This window comes from Chrysemys picta, chromosome 1 (assembly GCF_011386835.1).
Source record: "Chrysemys picta bellii isolate R12L10 chromosome 1, ASM1138683v2, whole genome shotgun sequence".
Lineage (NCBI taxonomy): Eukaryota > Metazoa > Chordata > Testudines > Emydidae > Chrysemys > Chrysemys picta.
The window spans coordinates 138,907,320-138,927,281 of record NC_088791.1 but is presented as its reverse complement, the minus strand read 5'-3'; the positions used below and the strand labels follow the sequence as shown (position 1 = coordinate 138,927,281).

General features: G+C 41.2%; 1 pseudogene; it reads right to left on the bottom strand.

Annotated features, from left to right (window-relative positions):
• Positions 1–6,101: 6,101 nt before the first annotated feature.
• Positions 6,102–14,650, bottom strand: LOC112060375 (C-type lectin domain family 12 member B-like; annotated as a pseudogene).
• Positions 14,651–19,962: the final 5,312 nt, after the last annotated feature.

Here is a 19,962-nt window from a genome sequence, read left to right as displayed (position 1 = left end):
GCTCTTAACAGGATCCACAACTGTGGTGATAAAATGTTTGTGACTGGGGTGCCTGAATGGGCCATGCTGAGAATGACAACTCAGGGCAGACTGAGAGAAATAGTGCAGACAAATCCCCAAGACTGGTGATTTATTCTATAATTAGATGCACCAAGCTAGTAACAGAACAGCTTCTGGAATGCCTCACTCGTTACCAAGAAGCCAAATATCGTCCCCTTTAAGCATTCCAGCCCGTGCCTCCCATCTAGACAGCCAACTCTAATACTGTGAGAGGTTATTGAAACCTGATTCACCTTAGGTTAGGTTCACCAGTCCCAAAAGACTGATCTCCAAGTCAATATGAATTTCAGATATTACCCAATAATCATTCAGATGCCAAGCCTTTAGTAACCAAAAGACGAAAAGTTTAATAACAAAAAGGAAAAAGAAAGAGAGTTGCTGTGGCTAAAAGATCAATATGCATACAGATATGTGTAAAGTCCTTTGGTTAGTTTCATAGCAGAGATAGTGAGGCTGCTGATTTGTAAAAGTCTTTCTGGAATTGATTTAAAATGTTATAGTTCCATAGGTGGTTCAGATGTAGAGTTTGTTCAAGTTCTTCCATGAGAATTCTAGGGAAATCCAGGATAAATATGGAGACTTCAGTCTTGTGGCTTAGTTCTTTGCTGACAAAGCTTAAGCAGACTTGATATGAAAAGGATCAGTCCCGAGGCTTCCTTTATAGTTAAAGCAACCTGGGTGCTCACAGCTAATTCCACCACATGGCCTTTGATGAAAACAAGCTGACATTTTGATCTCTATTTGATGGTTCTTTTCTCAAACAATACAGTTAGCAATAGTCATTCAAACTATCAAGACAGTTCACAGGTGGTTTACTATGTGGAATTACAAAGTTTGAGGAGAGATTAGGACAATAATATTATTACACCACAAATCCCATCTAAATGATAATATCCCCTTTTGATCTAGGAGTCAATAGAAGATAGTAAGGAAGTGTTACAGGACAGAAACAGGATTTAGCATCTACTAATAAATAGATCACATTGTTAGATTTCTAATAGGATACAGGTAAACAGACACATTTAGCACTTATTCTTTGTTTCTCTAACAGTACAGGCAAACATGTTAAAGGTTCTAGTCTACTCAACATGGCTTTGATGACTGTCTACAAGGAATGGCCCTGTTTATCAGTGCAATATCCTTTTCGTATGTTCTTAAGACTTGCTTTACAGATGACCCAGCTTGCTGATCGTTTAACATTTACTGGCCCAACGTTACAATATATTTCTCCTACACTTTTCTATTAGGATTTTAAATTCTTTAGGGGCAGAGTCTAAGTGACTGTATAATGACTAGCACAATGTGGCCCAAGTCTCTGCTGAGACCTCTAGATACTACAGCTATGCAAATAATAATAATAATGGTGACTTTTTTTCCCCAAGTCCTTCCCCCTTCTGTGCCCACCTGCTAATAGCCACCCATGCATGGCCCATCCTGTGAGCTGAAAATTGAGACTGGCTTAGCTCTGTAGCATTAAGGTTGTAGCTCATAACAGTTTTTGCTGTCTCCAGGAAAAGAGGGAGTTAACATTCCCTGTGAGAGCATCTGACTGCAATCTCTCCTGAAACAAACTAACTCAAGCTGTTCTTTTTCGCTTTTTTAAATAAATGAGGTATCTCATCTAGAGAAAGTTATAAAATAGAAAATATAGGCACAGTAAGAGATACTGTACATGGAGTTATCTAGATCCTTATAACACGCCCTTCATCATGGGAACAGAAATAATCCTTGATAAACTAGCTTCAATGAGCTGTTTCATTTGTCACGGAAACGTTAATTTGAAAAGTAAAGACTATAAATAATTAGAAAATAAAAACAGTTTCCTCTTCTGCACTGACCTCTTTTCCTTGCAGTAGAAACATCTTTGTGTCTCTTTTGCTATCAACAATGTGGCTAGTGACTGTCTTGGGAGGAGAATGTGTTTGTAATGCAGGAGCCTGCCTTAGATAGAGGTCAATACTGTTCTGAACAGAGGTGCTACAGTAAGAATGAGATTTGTAGTTATCAGTGTAAACTGTAATCCCATGGCATGAGTTAATAATTTCTGTTGCAGATCACAATATAGCTTCACTGACAGATACTCACCTACAGAATGAAATTAGTGAGTTACCCCTGTACTCAAACAGATGTTACAAAGAACAAGTCTGGGGTAAATTACACTTTAAAGAATGAGAGCCATTCTGGTCTGGTCTGAACAGGCACTTTGTAGAAAGGACATTTATAGTTCCATATTTATTGTCTCTCCATAATTTCATCATCAAATGTGCTCCTTTTACAGTGGTAATGAAGTTTTTTTCTATTACTGCTGGTACTGCAAACTCACTATGGGATTTGAGTGTAAAGATTTTTGGGAATTTTTCAGAGACATCATCACCGGTAATAAATTTCTTCAGCGAAGATTAGATGCTCAGACATGCCGGTGCATCCCAATCAGTTTTCACAATAGTAATTTATTAGAATTGCATTGTTTTGTTGATGCATTTATGAGACAGCTCCCTCTCTTTGACTTGTGTTATTTCTGCATTGTAAATAGCAATAAAAATCAATATAAACGTATTTGTGTCACTCCCATCACCAGCTCTCAGTCTGAATGTATGCAAGTAGCAGGTTTGTTAACTGAGATAGATTATTTGTTACTGTCACTGTTAAAACCTCCCTTTAAGAGAATTAACCCTATGGTACCAAGGTAATATGATGGTGTTATTGATTAAATGTCAACATGTGTTTTGTTTCCTGCTAAGAACAGAAGGGAAAAATAACTTGTTTCCCCAGGAAAATCTTATTATTCAGAATGAAATGAAACAAAGGAGTAACCAGGGCAGGAGGACCCTATCAACATCTGAGAAGAGCTCAGACACAGCAACAAGCAGCAGGCAGAAAATATCTGTAAAAGTTGTATTTATTGAACAGAAATTAGCTTTATATGGTTAGACCACATGTACAAGTTACACCTTTTGATTGGAAATAGATTTTGCACATGTGAAGTGCATTTCTCACCTGATTTCTGTAAGCCTGTTTTCCTTATAGGATCACAGAAAATGGGGATGTCACAAGATCTCCATTCAGAATTTTATACAAGATGAAACCACTTGAATGGAAGAAGAGAAAGACCTGAGACAATTAGGGCCTCTTTTAAGACTCTGCCATGTTGTAACATCAATAACTCCATCAGGTATTGATATTTTCCTTTCCAGTCCCAACATTGTTGAAACAGATTTGGAGTAACTTGTACCCTCTATCAGTACTGGGAATTGAATTTGGGTTCCCTATATCTCAGTTTAGGCCCTAAATCATAGGAAACTTGGTATTCACGAGGTCCCACTTCCTTCCATTCTTGTTCTGACCAGAAATTCCATCTTGGACCTGAGAAACCGTCCAAACAAATTATGTATCAGAGCCAAAGTTTCTGCGAAAAGTTTTGGTATCAAAATGTTCTGACAAAAGTGTTTCATCACCAAATTCTTGACCAGCTCTACAGGGGATATCAGTGGGGGCTGCACTATGGATTGAGAGTAGTTTGGAGTCCTAAATGTATACACTGACCCGTGGACCACAATTAAAAATGGAAGTCAGTCCTGGCTACAGAACGAGTGTGATATCTCTGCCCTAGTTCTTGTAGTCCCCATATCTATTGGAAGAAGCATAGTCAGAGTTATAATAGCCTATGCTTCCAAAAAAAAAAAAAAGGAAAACTATTAAACCTCACGATTAAGGGCTTAAGCCAATCTCTAACTCTTTGATATCAGGATGAGATCTAATATTGGGGCCGATTATCCTGCAACTGGCTACATTGCATTTCTTGCACCTTTCTCTGAAGCATCTGTTGCTGCCCAGTGCTAGGAACAGGATACTAGACTATGTAGACCTTGGGTTTGATCCATTATGGCAATTCCTGAGTTCCTGTGTATTTAGAGCTCACTAAATAAAAGCAAAATGAATTCATGACAATTCTTGCAAATGATTAACTCAATTTCTATTCAGCCTTGTTCATTTTCCTTTCACCTGCTTGTTGTGAACCTCTGTGCAAGTTCAGCTTTGTTAGTTTAAATGTTCAGGCAAAGCAAAGTTTGGGCCTTTGGTTAAAATCTCTTTAATGAAGAAACAAAATGTGTTTATTATTATTATTATTCTCTTCTGCTGCCTAACTATAAATGTTATGGTCCCGTTAAAGCTACACAGTATATCGGGGAGGGATAGCTCAGTGGTTCGAGCATTAGACTGCTAAACCTAGGGTTGTGAGTTTAATCCTTGAGGGGACCACTTAGGGATTTGAGGCAAAATCAGTACTTGGCCCTGCTAGTGAAGGCAGGGGGCTGGACTCAATGACCTTTTGGGGTCCCTTCCGGTTCTCTGAGATAGGTATATTTCCATAAAAAGCAACAGAGGGTCCTGTGGCACCTTTAAGACTAACAGAAGTATTGGGAGCATAAGCTTTTACAGATTCAGACGAACTCGGCTACCCCTCTGATATATTTCCATATATTATTTAAAAAGCAAGCTACAGTATTCTGAGGCCAGAAAGGACCTCTGTGATCGTCTAGTCTGACCTCCTGTATAACACAGGCTATAGAAGCTCCCTGATTTGTACTACTTGGACATAGCTGAACCCGAGCAGTTCTTTTAGGAAAAACATCCAGTCTTGATTTTAAAAGTGCCAGTGATGGAGAATCCACCACAACACTTGATAAGTTGTTACTTTTTTTTATTAGTGAGGGTACTTAACCATTGTATGTTATATTTCCAATCTGAATTTACCTAGCTTCAACTTCCAGCCAGTGGATCTTGTTATACCTATGTCTGCTAGATTAAAGAGTCTATTATCAAATATTTGTTCCTCATGTCAGCACTTATAGACTGATCAAGCCATCCCTTAAATTTCTGTGTCTTAAACTAAATAGATCGAGCTCCTTGAGACTATTAGCTGATTATCCACTACATCCCTCAAGTCTTTTTAAGAGTCACTGCTTCCCAGGACAGAGTTCCCCATCCTGTAAGTATGGCCTACAGTTTTTATTCCTAGACATATAACTTTACATGTAGTGGTATTAAAACACAGATTGTTATCTTGTGCCCAGTTTACCAAGCAATCCAGAGGTTTTCTGTACATTGTATTCAGAGTATCTTCAATATGTCCTACAATATTATTAGATGTACAATAGAGAACTACTCTGAAAAAGGAGTGTAGCTCACTTTCTACATCCCCATTCCCCCATGAAATGGTTCGTGGGCTGGAGGGATTGACTGATAAGTAAGGCTCCGTGTTTTTCAGAGAGGTCACGGACATCACAGATTTTTGTTTACTGCCCGTAACCTGTCCATAACTTTTACTAAAAATACCTGTGACTAAAATACAGCCTTGCTTATAAGAACAGATTAAAAGAGCTACCTGTGCATAATTGGCTAAGTGATGACTTACTGGTGAAAAACAATGCCACTCTGTAGAAATATGTGATGCATGAAAACATCAGATTGGCAGAGGAATTTGGTTAGGGTTGCTGGAGCGTGTAACTGGTGTGTGATAAAACTGTAGGAAAGAGAAATGTTTAGGCTGGTGATCAGGAAATGTTTTGTTGAAGTAAAATCAATGAGAATGCAGAAGAGTCTCCTGAATGGAAGTGGCTGAAGCCTCAACACCTGAGTTACTGAAACCTGCAGTAGAGAAACCTCTGGGAACAGAGACATCATTTGAGGAAAACTCTGGAGGAAGCAAAATTGGATCAGCAGATAGACCATTCTCCGTCCCAAATAGCAGACAATTATTGCTTTCCTAATGAGCACGTTCAAAATCGGGGCGGGCGGGAGGTACTGACAAACAGAGGGGTTGGGCAAACCCTGGTTGGTGGAAGGCAACTGTCAGCCTTTCCCCATAGCAAATGATGCCCAATCTGAGAAATGGGCAATAGGGAGCAATCATACACTGGGCTTCCAGGGATGGACAAGTTGAAACCAGATAGGTCTTTCCATATTTAAATGTAGTAGTTTATTTTTACTCCAGAGTTTCGTTTCAATTTTTTCACATTTCAGAGCTGGATTAACAGATTTTGTACATTCTCTGGGGGGGGTCATATGACCTTAACAATGTGTGTAGTGTTTGCATATGACTTTTGTAAAGGCATCCTAAAACAATGAAAATGACAGTGCCTATTATGATGCTAAACGCCTATTTAAATGCTCATTTGGAAACTTTACAGAACCCCAAATCTCACAACTCAAAACAGAGCTCGCAGAGCTTCTTCCCACTGCTAATAAATAAACATTTCATACTGATAAACCATAATAAACTGATAAACTATACTGATTGTCTGTGAACCACAGCTGGATGGGTGCCTTCTCACAGATCCAGAAATTGTTCTCATCACAGCGCTGGTCCGCATAAATGTATTTATCCCACAGATATGCACAGGGATTCTTGACACTGTAAACAGAGATTCTAGAAAACAAAACACAGTTTTATTACACCATACCACATTTGTGTTACATGTATAATTATTATCAGACAGGGTCATCTTCAAAAGAATTGTTAGTCACTCTGAGGTACATCTACACTAGAGCTGGAGATGTAATTTCCAGCTCAGATAGACAAACCTACACTAGCTCTGATTAAACTAGTGTCTAAAAGGTGGCAGGACGGGCTTTCACATGGGATTGTATATGTGGTAACAAGCCTGTCCTGCCATTTTTACAGCAATGATTACATTGCTTCTCCCTCTCCCTCCCCCCTTCCTCTCCTCCCCCCCGCATGCTACCTCAATCAGCACTGGCTCATATAGGTATATCTGTAGTAGCTCATTCAGAGCTAGCACAGGTATATCTACCCGAGCTGCAAATTACACCGTCAGCTCCAGCATACCCTAAATGCACATAAGCTCTTCAGTGCTTTGGAGAAATGACACAGTGCTGTGCACTGACCCCCTACGATGATAGACCTGAATTTACCATGCTCGCAGCCCCAGTGGCGGCTTAAGTTGTGAGAGAAACTGAGGATTTAATCTTAGATGGGTCACCCACAGGGCACTGTAGAGCACTAATTCCTATGTTACTAGATCCAGCCTCCACAGTGTTCCTAGGCACAGCCTAAAAGCAGTGAGAGACTGGGCCCAAGGAATCACCCTCAGGTTGCTTGGATGGCAGCACACAGCACTTATCTGACAGGCACCAGGAATATCCTCCACAGCACTCCCCTCCCCACTGACAGGTGCCAGGGAAAATGAGAGACAGAGAGATTTACAGCTTCTCAGTGAAGTGCCTATATTCCACCCTCCTCCGCCCCCCAAATGGCTGCTTGGGAAGAGGAATGTTGGAAGGTTGGGTTGGATTGGGGGCTCCTTGTCATTAGTGAGGGGACACTGTGGGAAGGGTTTGCAAAGTAGTGGGTCTAACTCAATGGTACTTATCACTGTTGGTACCTGCTCATGCCTAAGTATCGACATAGCCCAACTTCAGGTACTCATTGATGAAAATCTTGCCCCAAGTTATTAAAACTTACCCCTTTTCTGATGTAGAAAGAGCTGTGGGGTCCTCCCAAAACCAACCAGGCCTTTCAGTGTTACGTCGTGATAATCCAATCCAGTAATGCTCTTCAATACAATATCGACTAACATTTTCCTATGAGGAAATGAGGACAATTTAAAAAAAAAACAACAACAAGAAGTTCATAAGTTTGTAGGTTCAGTAACACTGCTGGAAGTCATTGAAAGAAATTATCGCAGAACGGTAATTATGACAACTGAGCTATAGCCCTCTTTCTATGCTTGCAGGACCATTCAAGTGCTGTAGGAGAAACTTGAGACACCATTTTGAAATATGATGGGTTCTGACATATCTGAACACAAACATGCTGGTTAGCTGGAGAAAAGAGTTATGCAATGCTAAGTGACATAAATACGTATAGTAACTTTTTGTATTTTTGTAACCTCACAGATATTAGAGCTGGGAAAGTCCAGTCTTAGATTTTACCTTATCCAACTGCCTCCCTAGACTGGCCAATGCCAGAAAGACTGATTTCACTGTGAATTTATAAAATTATTTCACACATTTTTTTGAGTCTTATCTAATACTTGCATAAGATGTGACTTTTAGACAAGAGTTAGAAAAAAATCACTACTCCACCTGCCTGGTTGGTAACTGGCTGCTCCTGCCAGTCTTATTAGCCCAGAACTATAAAGGCTGTTAGGAAGCCAGATAAAGGGAGGGAAGGGATAGGGAAAGGGAAAGGGAAAGGGAAAGGGAAAGGGAAAGGTCAGGCACAGAAGGAGGTGGGAGCCTCCTAGTCTGTTGCTGGCCAGGCCTGTTGTAGGCAAAGTAGCTGTGACGCCTATGTACAGTTGGGAACTGACGGTGGAAAAACTTTTGAGAATAACCTGCCTCAAGGGGAATTTTTGCCTTCTACAGTCTGGTGAGAGGCAAATAAGAGCAACCCCTCCTGGTGTTTTTTCAGAGGACCCAGACCCAGCAGTGAATACTAAGGTCATGTGACACACATGCTGTGGTTGTGATCTTCTAATACTTGAACCTTAACCCAAAGACAGAAGCCCTGATTTTCTCTCCTCTGCTACTCCTGTCTCTCTCCCCCTTTTTGTATATTTGTCGTGTCTACTCCTACAAAAAGACAGAATCAGATTTTAACAACCAAATGAGATTGCTGAGATCTCCCACCTAAAATAGATTTGCTTTTTCACCATCAAAGATATTGGAAGCTATTTGATATATTTCCCATTTATAAAATACTCCCTCTAGGGAGAAGGAGGATTAAAGGTGTTTGTTAAAATGAAACTTACTTGGTTTGTTTATGTGCATGTAGTGACAGATAAGGCAATTTCCTGCAATACTCTCGAAAAACCTTGTTGAATAAAGTTTAGTTGTATTTGGGGTCCTTTGTATTAAAAACCCAACGTATTATTGTGGAAGTGTATGTAATTTCTCTGGAAGGGCATGTAGCCAATGTAAAGCTTGTGAAGTGTTATGAGTTTCGTATAACTCTATTAAACAGTGTCATAGACAAAAATGAATTTCTGGGACAAAAATAATTAAGTGGGAATCTCGAGGTGGAGGTGAATGCAAATTTACCCTCCTCTATTTATGCAAAAACCAAGCCTTTTAAAGCTATGTCCTGAGGAGAGAACCATTGTCTACTGATTACCTGATCCAAGAAATCTGAAGATCAAGGCCCTACAGGGATAAAGGAAAGACAAACATTTTCATGAGTGCACTTGTTCCAGTTTGAAGCTGTTATGAACAGAAAACCCCCTTTGCACCTTAATGGATCTTGTGGTCATTGGGCCATTTGCTCGAGGTCTTCTGTGCTGTCTGTCTGCTCAGAGCTGGGACAGCACACAGGGAGAACACACACATGCAGCCAAAGAACTAACCACAGCTTCAAGTGTTGTCTTTGGTGGAAGATCTAAAGTGCAGTTGACGAGGGGTAAGCGACTGGTCCTTGGGACTTGGAGAGACAGCTTCATACTCCAGGGAAAGAAGGAAAGTAATTATAGCCAGAAAGAAAGGGGAATTTCTTCCTACAGTCTCTGACTGCCTGATGGTCTGTAAAAATGTAAAGGACCCTGGGCATGGTAAGAGAAAGAATTCTGCTCACCTTGACTCAGGGTTTGAGGAACAAAAGACTCCCTCTCCCAAGTGGGGTAGGGCATCAAGACTCCTCCTTCTCCCATTAGGGAAGCTGAGGTTAGGCCACCAGAGTCCCTGGGCCTTGACCTCTGGGGAGGAGAAGGAGAAAGAGGAATTTGGCTATAGCGGAGGTTTGAAGATTCTTCTTCGCCTGACCCCTCTGTTGATAAGAGTAGAACATGTATGAGAGCCACTTCATAGGGAGGCATCCCTTCCATATTTGGTCCAAAGAATTGTTGCTTGTAATATTTTTAAGGGATGTGTGTAACTTCAAACCATCATTGGAGCAGCCAGCCCCTTGGCGGATAAAGGAAAGCCACACATGCTACCAAGAAATCAGGTTGCAGGTGGGAGTGGGAGAACCAGGTCTCACGTTTACACCCAAAGCTTTTGATATAATAAGGGAAAGAAGGGGAGAAAAATTATACAGGATGTTTGTCAAATGGTAACAAGGGGAAGAAGGGAGAAATGACACTGTACGGAACTTCAAAGGATTTATGCTGGCTTGCTAGCACGTTTATTATCTGAGGACTTGGAATGGGAAATTATTAAAGGTCATGGCGAAAACACCATCCAGGGAATTAATCTGTCCAGAAAATAAGTCCATGGATTCGGCTAGCACCCTTGTGAAGGATACAAGTCAGATATGGCAATTCCCTGCAATAACCTTGAAAAACCCCTACTGAATGAAGTGTAAGTGTATTTGGAGTCCATTGTACTGAAAATGCAAAGTTCATGTATTAATGTGGGATTGTACATAACATCTCTAGGGGACAGACATTGCTAATGTAAACCTTGGGAAGTGTTGAGCTTCAAAGGGCTATTTTCAATAATGTACAAGACAAAAATGAACTTTTGGGACAAAAAGAGTTAAGTGGGAATATCTAGGTGAAGGTGAATGAAAATGTATCCCCCTCTGGTTATTCAAAAGCCCAACCTTTTGAAGCTACACCCTGAGGAGAGAACCGTTGTCTACTGATTACCTGATCCAAGAAATCTGAAGATGAAGGCCCTACAGGTATAAAGGAAAGATGAACATTTTCATGAGTGCATTGTTCCAGGTTGAAGCTGTTACAAACAGAAAAAAACCCTTGATATGGTCTGAAGAACAGCTCACCTAACTGAGCCCTTGTTGGAGTTGGGGGTGATCTCTGGTAAGCTTACTAGGATGCATGTGGGTTCTTTTATTGTTTTAAGATATGTTCTCTGTAATGCTTAAGAATAAATGTACTCGATTAAAAAGGGTTGTATGGTAACTTATAACTGTGGGCATTTATGCTGTTTATAGCCTCTGGAGAAAAAGCAAAGTGCAGATGCTAGCTGTTTAGGTCATCTACCTTGCTGGGGGATATTATAGTGTAGGCAGGGGACTGTGCAGCCCTAAAATACCTCAGATAGAAGGGAGAGAGGTGCTGGTCTCCACCCAAGAAAGCTGGTGTCCTTGCTGGTCCATGGTGTGGAAATGCAGGTGCAATTAACCTGCACTATGACACATGTAATATCCTGCAACCTCAATCCAGGCCTGTTTCTAATGTATGCCTTTGAGTAGGACTGTCTCTGCCCACCTGGTTTGTAACTTTGAAAACCTCTCCCCTACATCCCTCTACCAGCCAGGAGAACAGGACAACTGTACTTCTTAAAGCTCTGGTCAATCCTCTGCCTCTGAGAGGGTAAAAAGCCTTTGTGGAATACTCAATGCTTGTAACCATGTTGCGATTCAATAGTCTCACATAAACAGTTTCTGATTAATACGCTATACCTGGCAGTAACCCTTGTTATACAATGACATCTTTGGAACTATGCTAATTATGCTAATGTGCATGGATCTGGCCTACTGTACAGAGTCTGGGGATATTGAATTGCTGGAGACACACTAGCCAAAACATATTTTCTGTTTTGTGGGGACTTCTGAAAGTTAAACAGAAATATAAAAGGAAACTGGGTTGGCCTGGGGAACAAACCAGCTTCTCCTTGTCTTTTATCATGAGAAGGGTGGAATGTTGTGAGGCACAGACTCCCGTTCCATGTCTTCTTCTCTGAAGAATTGTAGTAACAGGTGTTGTCTCCCATTTGTTGCCAGTTTGTGGGGCAGAGTATACAACTCATTCCTGGAGAAAAGAGAAAAATCATCATTCTGGTTTTAATCCCATGCTGTGATGTGGAGAAAATGAGGACTACAGCTATTGGCTTGAGATGGCAAGGTAATCAAAGAGTTGTGATGTCTGTGACCCTAATTCTCCATGACTCCAAATACTGAGATCTTACTCAGATTTTACTCAGTCCTCGCTGAGTCAAAGTTCCATTGTGGTCAAAAGAAATTTGATTAAGTAAAAACAGAGCAAAACCTGTCAACACTGACCTCATTTGGGCATTGTCAGACATTGCCTTCCCCATGTTGATACTTTGGATGGAGGTTAACTGGACCATGGAATAGTCTCCCAAGGAAATGGCAGATGTCTGATTGCTTGAAGAACTAGCTGACATTAGTGAATACACTGTACTAACAATCTTGAACTGACCAGAGGACAGAGAGCCAAAGAATGTACAACATATAGGCCACCAGCAACATGTGGTGTTCACAAATAAATGTTATAGTTTTATGAGTCGTGGAAAAAAAATCAGGCACATTTTCAATCTGATTTCTCCCTGCACAACAGTTTTGTGAAATGGGGGCTATTTCCAATTATTGCCAATCACCCTGCTCAGTTTTTTCTCCAACCAGTAAGATTTGGATAATAGATCTCTTTTCAGAAGTTCCAAAGTAAGTTACTTTTGCCCCATCTCCCTGGGGCTGATTCCCTGCTTCACAATCAAAGACCCTAAAGATCATTCCTGTTTTGTTTTGTTTTGTTTTTTTGCCAATGTTTTCTGATTCATCTAACCCACCCTTCCGTTTAGGTGCCATGTTGAATTTGTCTTAGACGACCATTAGTACTGCCCCTTAGTTAGTCAGAGGAGTTAATCTTGAGGGATATGAGGCACTCCTACCTCCCAAAAGAATGAGCACGGTGCCCCTTCCACACTCCAACACACTTCCCTTCTTTCTGCTGTGCCCCTGTCACCAACCCCGACCCCAGAGACAGAACAGGAGTGCAATCCTGATTTACCACTCTTGAACACTGTAAGGTTACTGTTCTCAGCTGACATTTCACATTCTGTGTAACAAATTGGTTAATCTCACTCCAGTTCTTTGTGGGTTGGTGTCACCATCATGACAGGCTCTAATTATCGATGTTGTAAGCAATTTCATCAGAGAGGATAAAAATAGAAAGTGTCCTAGAAACGGAACTCCCTTACACCTCATTTCTCGCCTTAGTCCCTGCTTACTCAGCAACGGTCTTACTGAGTTCAGGATTAGCATGAGATGCTGTGTGTGAAGGGACTATTGCATTGCTATTGCCCTGTGTTATTACTCATCCTGGGACACAAGATTTAGTCCAGGTGTATAACAAACTTGTTTACCATTATTTTTATTCTTCGTTTCCCCTTCCAAACACAAACTGTCTCTTATTTCTTGCAGCCTGCTTGAGAAATTTGTTTGCAGAGCTTTCTCCTTCTCTTTGAGTTTTACATTCTCTTCCTGGCAGATGCTGATAACCTGGAAAACTGAAATTCACAGCAGCATTTTCTAGCATGAACTTTAACAAATTCAAAGGTTATTGAGGTGAAAAGGAGCATTTTTTTTATTTAGCTCACCTGCTAGCCATACTGAGATTTGTTCATTTCTGAAAGGTTACTTTTAAATGTTGCTTGAGCGTTAATTATCAGGGTGCCTACAGGTTTTCTATAATTGTCTTTTTATTAGTTAAATCTGAATAAATAATAAAATATAATGGTTGTTTTCAATTATTGGTTATTCCATTGACTTGATTTCTTTTCATCCTTATTTTACAGAAATATCAGATAATGATTAACTCAGGGATCAAATGTAATTTTTCTGTTTATTTTTTTTAAACGAGGTGGCCTGCTCATGGGACATGGACCCTTTCACCTTTCCACCATGAATTTGTATCCAGAGCAGCTCACTAGTATCCAAAAGTGATGGCCACCTGAAAACAGATTAGTGTGAAATGAGACAGTGGAGGTCCCAATGAGCCAGCTGACACAAAAAAGGGTTCCTTTTTGGCAGTTTAAGAGGAGAGGTCCAGGCATGAATGGACTATTGAGATTGTCACTTGTAGTAGTGATATCTCCGGAGCAGGGCCAAGGTAATGTACAGTAATGGGTGACGCAGAGCATCTGGGAAGCTTGTTCTGTGCGGCCTGCCTGTGTTGTACCAGCTCTATGGTTAAATCAAGAACTTCATTCTATAAGGGATGGATATCAAACTGGCATCTTTCACCATCATTAAATTCACCAAATAAATATGTATTGTTACTTACACAAACCCCCCAGGGCTAGCAGTCCTACCATTAATGTCAGACACAATGTGAGCAAAGTCAGGGCAGCCAGACACCATGGGAATGAAGTGAGGAGACTTGAGAGAAACCAAGAATGAACTCAGTAACTAAAAGAGGCAGATTCTGAAAATTCCTTATTTTGCTTCTATTGTTTTTCTTCTTTTCCTCACCCACTCACAAGGACACTGAGCCACGTGCTGATAGTGCAGACTCTGGTACAGGATGATAGGAAGTCTGCATGGAGGGGACTGCAGCTACACAAAGTGCCTAAAACATCCCTTCCACTGCAGGGAGTTGCAGGTGCTGAAAATAGACACCAGGCTGGGGTCACCCCCACTGCAATCTGTCTGGGGAACTCCCATGGAACCCAAAGTGAAGATTAAAGCTGGAAGCATTACCTGCCCTCCCAGGGGTGAATTCTTCTCAGACCACAGCAACAGCCCTTGCTGATGAAGGGAGTTGTAATATGCCCTGCCTGTACATGTGGCGTGAATCAGCACATTATCCCACCACAGTTCAGACTTGGTGTTGCTTTTTTCTATTTCCTCCTTATTAGCCAACACCATGGCTACTGAGGAAATGAGATGTCCAGCACTGGTATCTCCTCCAACCAAAAGCCGTTTACCCCCTTCTCTTCCGGCAATGACAAGTCCTTTCCCACCATCAGCTTACCTCCCTTTTCTCTAAAATTATCCTCCTTCCCTGATCAGCCATCATCCAGTCCCCCTTAAATGTTTTTTTGTTTTCCTTATTCACAATCTTTTTAATGAAAAATATTTTGAGAATCCAGGTTTAGACAGAAAGGATGATAAGAGTGAGCTAAAGGGTTGAAAATGAAAGCTGAATTTCCTAAAAAATAATAAAATGGTGAGGAGAAAGAATTAGACATGTATAGGAGAAGGAATATCATCTGCTGTGACATTAGCTAGGGTAAAATTACCAGGGCTATTGATCCTCATGCTTCAAGGCATAACTAATCATCTGTGATGGTCAGGAAGGATTCCTTCTCAACCCCCAACCCCTCAACATGGGATAGAACTGCACAGTGGTGGTTAATATTTTGCTGTCTTATATGAGTAGTATTCTTAAATAAATTTTAGTGAAGTTAATGTGACCTTCCATTCATTATACTATTTGATGATCAGCCAAGAAACAGCTGAAAAATCCATCTCCCAGAGAAGTTTATTTTTACTGGCATCTCAAAGGGAAAGAGGGTGAAACCCTATAGAAAGTAAAATTATGATAGAAATCAATTTTATGATTGTATATCCTCAAATGTTGTAAAATGGCATGGTTCCATTGTAGTAACTGTGGTGTTTTTTACCAAGTCTAGTTACAGGTCAGCTAATTCCCTAACCAGTTACAATCCAGTTCCAGTTTATAGTGTAGATGGGGTGATAACTGTGTCTGCAGTTCAGTTTAAAGTTTTGCACAAGTCCAAGGCTTGAGCACAAACTGAAGACCCAGTTAAATCCTGGTTAGGTCCCATCTTCACATTAAAATAAAAATATGTTGTAACCTGTCATGTAAATGGGCCTCCCTACAGCGTTATTTTCGTAATGGAGCCAGACCCATGATGACCCACTTGCTCTCAGACAAAACCTGGCCCTGTAAAGACACACAGTATGGTGTAGAAGGAAGAAACAAATGGACTTTCTGAAAAGTAACAGTTTGCATCTTGCTTAGCCAAAATCCCATATAATTAAGTCTAAGCATATTTCTAGTCTCTTTATTGATTCAGAACCCCTGAACTACCAACTTTCTGATGCTCCAAAGTACGAAGCAGGCAGAAATCCAGCTTAACCCTCTGTTTGGGAATCTGCAAGATAGAGAAATCCCCAGCTGGACTAGCCAGCTCTATGCTACCCTCTTCTGCCCATGGGTCAAGAACATTGCTGGGGGAGGGGGAATTGCCAGAGTGCCCCTGAATTTCAGTGATCATCACTATGAAGCTTCCCCTTGGGGACTGTTGCAGCCAGGCATAATTTAGAGAAGGTCAGAGGCTGCTATAAATTACACTAAGGGATGGGGCAGCCCCATTGACCTCAGGATCAGCACATGTGGCTTCAACTCTCTTTTATCTCCTCCTTTCTCAGCTGCACTGAATAGAGATTTGGCACAATTGAGGATCTGGCCCCTTATATTTACTTTGTGGTTTTTCTCTTTACTCTCTACTAGAGGCAAAATTAACTTTGCTTTTATGGAAGATAATTATGGCTCCGCTTTGCCTCCCCCCGGAACTGGTGCAAATCAGGATAAACCTCACTGAATTCAATGCAATTAGACTGCTGGAAAGACAGAACACAGTCAAGTTTCTGGAAGTGGTTATGGTAAGTGTCAGTGGACACTGCCTTTCCCGGGCACTCAGAAGAGAAGGAAGTTCACTTTAAATGCCAGAGGAGGCTGGGTTGGGAATGACGGAAAAGGACAGACCCAAAGAGTGGCAATGCCCTCCTCAAAAGATGCTGCCAAGAAGCTGGCTGCAGTCAGCGTGTGTCCAGAGAGCACTGAAAGATCTGTGTGCCTGCTTACAACATCCTCCAGGCGCCAGACTGTTAAATCTTTCTCTAAAGCCTGTGACACTGGTCAGTATCAGAAACAGGATTTCTTTGTTTCTCTTTGTTTTTCCAGCCAAGGTTCAGGGCACTTGACAATACTTAAATGGCCCAGATCCTTAACTGTGCTGTGACCCCTATGCAAAGCACCTCTGGAACGCAGTAGCATAGCCAGCCCAAAAGGATCATACCAGTGAAGTTGCTCTGGTGCTAACTCCCCTCCCTATGGCTGGTGTAAAGTAGTGGCTCTGGAAAAGAAGGCACAGATGGGGCTTCCCAGAACTCAGGTGATCCCTAACGGCTCCAATGGTAATTTATGGTCACTAGCAACTGGAGCAAGTTGGAGCAGCCTTCAGACTGCTGTAATTGATACCAGAGGACTGGACTGAAGCTCAGGATCAGGAAGAACACAAAGGTGGCTTAAAGCTACTCAGCGCATTCCCCTCCGGAATCATGCTGTGTGCTCCTCTGCCTCAGCCAGGAATCAGGGCCTGTAACACACTGATGCCGTCTGGTGATCGCTACTTTCATAGAGACGGCAAAACTGCTAAATACTCTGACATTTATTTGAATGTAAAGATGAAAAAACCTTCCACCTTCACTACCGAGCTACGGCCCCAAGCTGGGGCCTGAAGGCAAAACCCTTTGTGCTCTCTGACATTTAACCAAAAAAGGGAAGTGGTTTTCAATTTCAATCACTCCAGGTTTGCTGGATGGAAATGCTGCTGCAGAGGACAGCATGGGGCTATGTGGTTGAATTGTTCAGGGGGCCACAGCAAACCAATGTCCTGACTTGTGAGTGTTTTGCTTAAATAATCTCCCATTCATTATTTCAGGAAAAGGCTCCATGAAGTGGGATTTGGTTTTTGAGGGGTTTTTTTCCACTACTAATGTCACCCTGGTCTCTTTTTTAAATGCATCTGTGACTCTTTAAAGTATTTCCCTCCTCTGGCTGTGTTCACTCCCTCACATGGAGACATCACAGACACTCTGCTTCAGAAAAGCAAGTTATAATTTGTCACCAAATGTTACAATCTCCCATGAGAAAAAAGCAACCTGGAGCAGGTCAAACATGAAAGTAAACAATGTTCTTCTCCTCCCCATAGACCAGAGCTTGAGAATTTTAAAATCCTAATCTAGGCTACATCGTGCCATGGATGATTCTGCAGAAATGATTATGAGCTGATGACACAAATCTTCTCTAGCTGTCCAACTCTGCTCTAGAGCCTGATCCCACAAACACTTATACCTGGCATACTGGTCATTCCTGTGGGTAATCTACCCAACTGAATAGGCCTACTCATGGCAGTAAATACTACTCTCAGCAGTAAGTGTTTCCAGGATCACTTCCCTAAATAAGAAAGTCTTCAGGGGAGAGACAGCATCTCTCTTATGCTTTGAACACCAACGTGCATGCTTCTGCACATCTGTTAATTAATAATGACAATAAAACAGGACAAATTCACCATTGGTGTAACTCTACCAAGAGTAGAGTTAGAGGAGCAAATTTGGCCCATTCTGCCTAAGATTAGGTTGAGAGCACTTCCCAGCCCAGCTACCTTAAGCACAATAACTAAAAAGCTCCACAGAGATTGTACCATTTTCCTCAGGAGCAGCAGGCTTTGGGATATTTTCCAGTGCATATTTTCCGGGTAACACAACTGGATCAGGACACAGGAGGAGATTGACAATGGTGTCACAACCTGAATTGCTAACAATAATGGGCCTAATTTTCAGTTACACTAAGGCCACCTTACACCACTCTCGCAGAGTAAAGGGACCTTAAAGTGAGTGTGGATGAAATTTACATCTACTTTAAGGTGTCTTTGCACTGCGAGAATGGTATAAAACCTGCCTTAGGGTGACTAAGTATCAGCCCCTAATGTGGGATTTGTTTTGTTTTTCCCCTCAATAAACTGAAAAATATTATAAACATGGACATTCATATCCATGCATAATAGAAACAAGCAGTGAGGCTTAAAATATTCAGCAAGTTACAGATGAGAAAATATAGACAATATGAGATATTATGCAGGACACTGTCCAGGTTCTAATACCTCACCTATCCCTGAGAACATAATAAAGTAGCTTCAGTGAGGATTTGCAACATCACCAAAACTACAGTTTGGAGAACAAGAAGTAAACTATGCATAGGAGAAGAAGTTTGTTCCCTCTTCAGCACACACCTCTTCTGCTTGTAGCACAAGCATCTATTCTTCTCTCTTCCTATCAGCAGCATGGCTAGTGACAGTCATCTGGGAAGAAAGTGTCTGGAGTCAGAGACCTTTCAGAAACATAGGCCTATTATGGGGGTAGGGATGCTCAGTGGTTTGAGCATTGGCCTGCTAAACCCAGGGTTGTGAGTTCAATCCTTAAGGGGGCCATTTAGGGATCTAGGGCAAAAATCTGTCTGGGGATTGGTCCTGCTTTGAGCAGGGGGGTTGGACTAGATGATCTCCTGAGGTCCCTTCCAACCCTGATATTCTATGATTCTCTTTCTGAGCACAGGTGATGCAATTAACAGAGGGACCAACACTGCCACCAACATAAGGGAGTGGTGGTTATTTTATTTATTGTTGGTTTTTTTTTTTTTGGTTGGTGATCGCACAATAACTTTACTGACAGTCACTGGAAAAGTGAAATGATGAAGTTATTTATATCCAAACAGATATTAAGATGAGGAAGTTGGGGGTAAATGATACTTTAAATGCACATCTGCTCTGAAGGGATGAAATCCAACTCCCTTTCCTGGGATTGGTCTGTCTCTGCAGGGTGAACAGGACAAAAAATCAACCATTTGTTTCTATTCCTAAGGCCAGGAGCATGGCTCTAAATATCCACAGGAAGCAGGTGCATTCCGTAAGAAGTTGTCTTTTTATACTCGCCTTTCAAAGTAAAACTGCACTCTTGGAAATTTAGCCCTATGTAGCAAAGATAAATTATAATGGACTTGCTGATTACATCTTAACCCACATCTCTCTCAGTACAGAAAAATAACACCTGAGATTTTCATGTTGATCTAGGGGGATTTAGATACACATCTTCCATTCAAATGTGTGTCTTTAAATTCCCTAGACTGCTTTGAAAATCTCCACCAAACGGTTTTCCAGTAGACCCTTATTGTTCAGAATGACATGAGAGAAAATTAAAATTTAGGCACATGAAAGGCATCAACATCTACCCACAAGCTAGAGAGTGTGATCTGAAAATACTTGGAAAATCAGAACTGAATGAATGGAAATGAAATTTATGGTGTAAAAACCACATGCATACACTATGCCTTCTGGCTAGACAATGAACATTGGACATAAAAATGGTCCAGT